Source organism: Trichosurus vulpecula, chromosome 6 (genome assembly GCF_011100635.1).
Source record: "Trichosurus vulpecula isolate mTriVul1 chromosome 6, mTriVul1.pri, whole genome shotgun sequence".
Classification (NCBI taxonomy): domain Eukaryota; kingdom Metazoa; phylum Chordata; class Mammalia; order Diprotodontia; family Phalangeridae; genus Trichosurus; species Trichosurus vulpecula.
Window position 1 is genome coordinate 108,438,135 of NC_050578.1, and position 6,000 is coordinate 108,444,134.

Genomic DNA, 6,000 nt, shown 5'->3' on the forward strand with positions numbered 1-6,000 from the left:
TATTATTGCTGAAAATAATACTTTAAAAACTTCTCATTTCCATGTTTTCATCTTAAAGTATTTTCCAGTAACTGATAATGAAACACAGCCACTCACTAATCCTGTTATTATTGACTCAAAGTATGAAATAATAATGATATGCTTTTCCCTATTCTCTACCGTGTCCATTTAATTCCACACTGAAATGGACCTGTGATCTCATCAGTGTGGGTACTTACTCCATCCAACAAAGCAGATCCCAACCTAGCCATGCCTCCTCATGAATTCACTATCAATGTCCTCCAATAAATATTTTATAGAGGGTCCACCCAGCATGCTAGGAGCCTCTCTCTACCTCTCTTGACATTGCATAGATACCAATGGGACGTGTTGGCTGTCCATCAGTTAATTTTTCTTTAGTCTTGTCACCTTATTGGCCCATCTTTTTAGGCATGCATCTCTCTAGTGACATCCTCTATAGACGAACATCTTTGAAGTTCTTTTCTAATAATGTATTACATTCACTATGCATTCACCATATGCTTCTATTCTGTCCTTTGAATGAATCTCAATATTAATTTTTTGGAGATTGTGGTATTTCATGACTCAAAGATATCCAATATTATTGGAAGAACATGTTTGCTAAAAAGATGGGCCTATGTATCATTGAAAAACTTAGGGTAATTTAATAGAACTATACAATTTCCCAAATACAATTTAGGCTACCTTCTCCCCTCATATTTAATTCTGGGCTCAACTCATTTGAAGTGTGTATGTCCACAATACTTGTGTTGATGGGAAAGCTCAGAAGATTATCTACCCAACTTCATATCATAGTGCCAGCATATGTATTTTATTTTACTTTATTATAAGTGATATATTATTGGTTTTCTTTCACGGATACTTAGTCTGAGCTTTTTCAAATAATAAGAGATCTCATTTAGGAGGCTTTGCAAATGTTATGGTACTTGATGTAATTAGCACAATGTCATCCACAAACAGAAGCACTTGGAGGACATTACCATTTCTAGGGCATGCCTGTTCCACTTGATCTCTGTGCTCCTGGACATCTTTCATGTTGGGTCAAACACCTTTAGTACGCATGAATCTCCCTATTTTATTCTTTGATGAATATTGTCTGTCCACCTAATTCCTATCAACCAGTAACCATATGGTTGAGTTATATCTCCTGATAGGATCCCTCAGAGCTTCTCAATTTCCCCACTGAAGGAGTCACTCTCCAGAGCCCTAGCCTGCCAGTGCCAGCCAGGCTTGAGAGAGTGAGCCTCAGACCAAGTGCTGTTATACAAGATCATTTGAGTAATGAGAACACCTGCAACTAATAGGATCAGGAAAAGTTTCACATAACTGGTGGCACCTGAACTGAACCTTGAAAAAGTCTGGGGATTCTAAGAGGTAGAGGCGAGGAAGGAGAGCCTTGCCAACACGTGGAATGTCCTGGTGAAGACCCAGAAGTGAGAGACGGAATGCTGATATTAAGAGAACAGCACGTAAGACTGACTGGCTGGAAGGCACGTGGGGGAAGAGGAGGAATCAGAAGGAAGTCTGGGAAGGTGGCTTAGAGGCAGACTATAAAAGGCTGTCAATGCAAAGCTGAAGAGTTTGTACTTTATCCTACAGGCAATAGGAGCCACTGAACATTATTGAACAAGGGAGTGACATAGTGTGACAACTATTTTGGAAGCTGTGGAGTAGATGGATACAAGAAATCCATCCTGGATAGAAGGTAGTCTTGTGAAATAGGTCACATATCTGGAACAGAGCTTTGAGCTGTTAGGGATAAGAGACTTTGTATTACTTTATATATGCCTTGGGTATACTTAAACACTTTTACTAGGGGCAGCTAGGTGGTGCAGTGGATAGAGAGCTGGGCCAGGGGTCAGGAGGACTTGAGCTCAAATCTGGCCTCAGACACATACTAGCTGTGTGACCCTGAGCAAGTCACTTAACCCTGTGTGCCTTAGTTTCCTCATCTGTAAATTGAGCTGGAGAAGAAAATGGCAAACCACGCTAGTATCTTGCCAAGAAGCTCCCAAAAGAGGTCACGAAGAGTCAGATACAACTGAAAATGACTAAATAACAACAACCTTTACTTATCTGTGTATATATTACATCTCTCTAATGAAATATAAGATCCATGAGGATGAGCATTATTTTAGTTTTGTTTTGTGTTCTCAGAGCCTAGCAAAGTACCTTTCACATGAATTGAAGAAATTTCACTCATCCAGACGTCTGTTGGCACTTTCTGCTAAAAGCAGAGCAATGGATAAATTGTTGACACAACTTACAATATTATTCTTCAAGAGACAGAGTAAGCAATGTAGGGAAGTGCTATTCTGGGTGTGATTCTGATCAACAAAGAGGAACTGGTTGTTGAAGTATAAATGATGGAAACCTTGGGAGGGGGTAACTCTTCCATCTTAGGGTCCACAATAGCATTCCTTAAGGTGTTGTTTCCAAACTTTGTTCTCTATCTTCAAGTGCTCTACCAGACCCTCAGTCCCCTTTAATAGAGCACACTGAGTCCTACTTTTCTTAAAAACTTGGGCCATCCACCATGAGCTTGATCATCACCAGTGCTGCACACTTAAGAATCCCTTTGCATTTTTACCCATCTTGTCCTTTATGTTCAGTTTCCATTTGTTAGCATTCTAACTCAGTTCTCCTTCTCGAGGCCTACCTCTTGAGTTGGTCTTTGGCCCCATTTCCTTCTAGATCTTTGGGATTTGGGGGATCTTTGGGAATTGATTATTTCCTTTTTCTCTCTTTCCAGATCTCAGGGCCAGAAGGTATTTCATACAACACCTCGTTCAATCCATACCTGAACAAGAATCCACTTTATATTATAACCAATGAATGACCATCTAGGCTTTGCTGGGGGAGAACTCACTACCACCCAAAAAAGGCTATTCCATTATTGGACAGTTCCTGTCGTGAGGAAATTTTTTCTTATATCAAGCCTAAATTTCGGTGTAACTTTCATTTTTCCTTGTTCTGTCTTCTGGGGCCAAACAAAACAAGTCTTAGCCCATGACAGCTCTTCAGTTATCTGAAGACAGCTCCTCCCCCTCTCCAGTCTTTTCTTTTCTAGGGTAAACATTCCCAGTCATTTTAACTGATTCTCATTCAATATGATCTTTTTTTTAAAAAAGCACACTTTTTTGTTACATTTTGAGTTCTGAGCTATCTGCTGCCCTCTCGCTCCTCCCCACCTTAGAGAAGGCCAACATTAGACACAGATATATATGTGAAACCATATGATACATACTTCTGTATATTACTTCTTCCTCTGGAAGTGGATAGCATCTTCCTTCGTAAGTTCTGCTAGAGAGGGGGCACATTTATATGGTGACCATAAATGGATATTTATATAGTGCTTTAAAGCACTCGATGTCATTTGAGACAGTACAGAGTTGCTCCTATACATGAGGTATTGTTCTAGGCACTGTGAGGAGACACAGAGAAGGATAACATTTGATACCTAGACTTAATGAAGCTAAAGAGATAAGATGATAAAGTTAAATAAAAATATAAGAAACCAATATAAGAGATATGCGGGGGAGGGACGAGTCAAGGGAAAGGCACACTAGACTAGAGGAGTCTAAAGACATTCCAATGCTATTTCTGCCACTAAAGAGCCGTGGGACTTTGGACAAGTCGCTTAATCTTTCTGTCTTCCCTGGGGAAGATCACCCTGGGGCCCAAATAATCTTCCCCTTCCTCCAAACTCCTATAGAATATCTAGCCTTGATCAAGTATTTGGGACTTATTGTTATAAGTTTTCATGAAATGTAATCTCTACAATTCAACAAAGATTTATGAAACACTTATTAAGAGCAAGATACCTTTCTTGGCATTTAAGATGTGAAGATAAAAACAAAGCATTCTAGGTCTTCAAGGAGCTTATACACTACTGGGAGTTTGCAGCACATACTCAAATAAGTGGATACGAAGTGTATACCAAATAAGTTCAATAGGAACAGAGAGCTGCTTACTGGCTAGGGAGATCAGAAAAGGCCTGATGGAAGAGGTGGCAGCTGAGCAACACTGAAAGGAAGCCTGAGTGGAGGTGGAGTAAAAATGGTGTTCTATCGGCCTTTCTCTCTCCAGAAGCATCTTGTAAACACTTAAATTCTTGTTGATTGATTCCAAAGTGGCTGGGGGCACAATGGATAGAATGTTAGACCCTGGATCAAGAAGACTGGAGTTCAAGTCCTGACTTAAATGCTTATTAGTTGTGTGACTCTGGACAAATCACTTAACCTCTCAGTTTCAATTTCTCAATATGTAAGATAAGGTTAATAATAGTATTTACCACAAAGGTTGTTTTAAGGATCAAATGAGATAATGTGTGTAAAGAATCTTGAAAATCTTAAAGTATTAAAGCAATTTATTATTATTACTAGTATCCTAACAATTATGCATCTGGTATTCGGGAGGCCCAGGAGCCTGAAGAAATACAGTGCTCACAAATATTACATAGCAATATCTATACCTATATACATGCACATGTGTGCATGTATGTATATATATATGCCTTTATAGATGTATACGAGTATATACACATGTGTGTATATGTATGTATATACACATGTGTGTATATGTATGTGTATACACACAAATGTATTTTATATGTGCATGTATAATATATTACATAAGCATGTGTGCTATATGTGTATACACATGTGGTACATTATATATACATATAATGTTCCTTATGTTATATGTCATGTTGCACATATAGATATGTTGATGTGGACATGTATGCTGTGTGTTTATGTGTATATATACACATGTATGTTATGTATGTATATATCAGCACTCTTGCTATAGTAAAGAACTGGAAACATCATGCATGCTCATGAGTGGAGAATGGATGAAGAAATTATAGTATTTGAATATAATAGAACGTTATTGCTATATAAGAAAGGATGAAAGAAACAGATTCAGAGAAACCTGAAAATAAGTATGATGAGATACAGAAGGAATTGAGCAGAAAACAGCTCTGACTTAAAAACTCTAACCATTGAAGTGACCAAATGTGACCTCAGAAGACTGCCGATGAAGTGTGCTTCCTACCACCAATGCTTAAATTTGTTTTGCTTGACTATATTTATTTGTTAGAAAAGAGGGGTTTTGTTTGTTGTGACAGAGTTAGCAGGTAGTGATAATGATGCACAAAAAAGAAAAGAAAGAACTGAGTGTCAATGAAATATCTAAAAATACACAGAAGAGAATAGAAGGAAGTTCAGAAGGAGACAAAACAGTCACTATCATGTTGAGTTTACACTTAAAATATACATAAGAGAAGTTCACAATTTCATATACAATCCTGTTTGTTCTTCCTTGTATATTAAAATATTCATATCTGTTAATATTTTTCTATTTCATAATAAACAAGTTTTTTTAAAAATAAAATTAAGGCAGGGAATGAAAGTACAGTGATCAGATACGGTTAAACTCATGGAATTACAAAGAGAGCAATTTAGAATTCAGGAATTTTAATTACACAAGAGACCAAGTCATAATTCATCTTATTAAGCAAATGGTGTCTAACTCAAATCCTCTGAAAGATACTTGGCTTGTTCAGCAAATTCAATTCAGTGAACATTTATTAAACTCCTACTGTGTACAAGACACTGCTGAGTGCTGCACATGCATACATGATAAATGGTACATTTCTCAATCTCTTATAGTCTGCTATGCAGATACATATAATGCAAGACAAAGAGATACAGGGCAAAGGAGAGATACAGACAAAGTGTTCCAGGAAAATTCAAGAAGGAATGGGATCCTCTTACTTATTTTTCTCTCTCCTTGCTTTTTTCCTTCAGCTGGCAAAATTGCTATACTGAAAAAAACCTGATAATGGGCTAGTTAGTTAGTAGTGGCTAACAGAACTAAATATCATAGAATCACCTAATTTCAGAACTGGAAGGGAACTCAGAATCCATCTAGTTCAATATGTACCCAGCTAGAAATTGCCAATACAACTCAAGT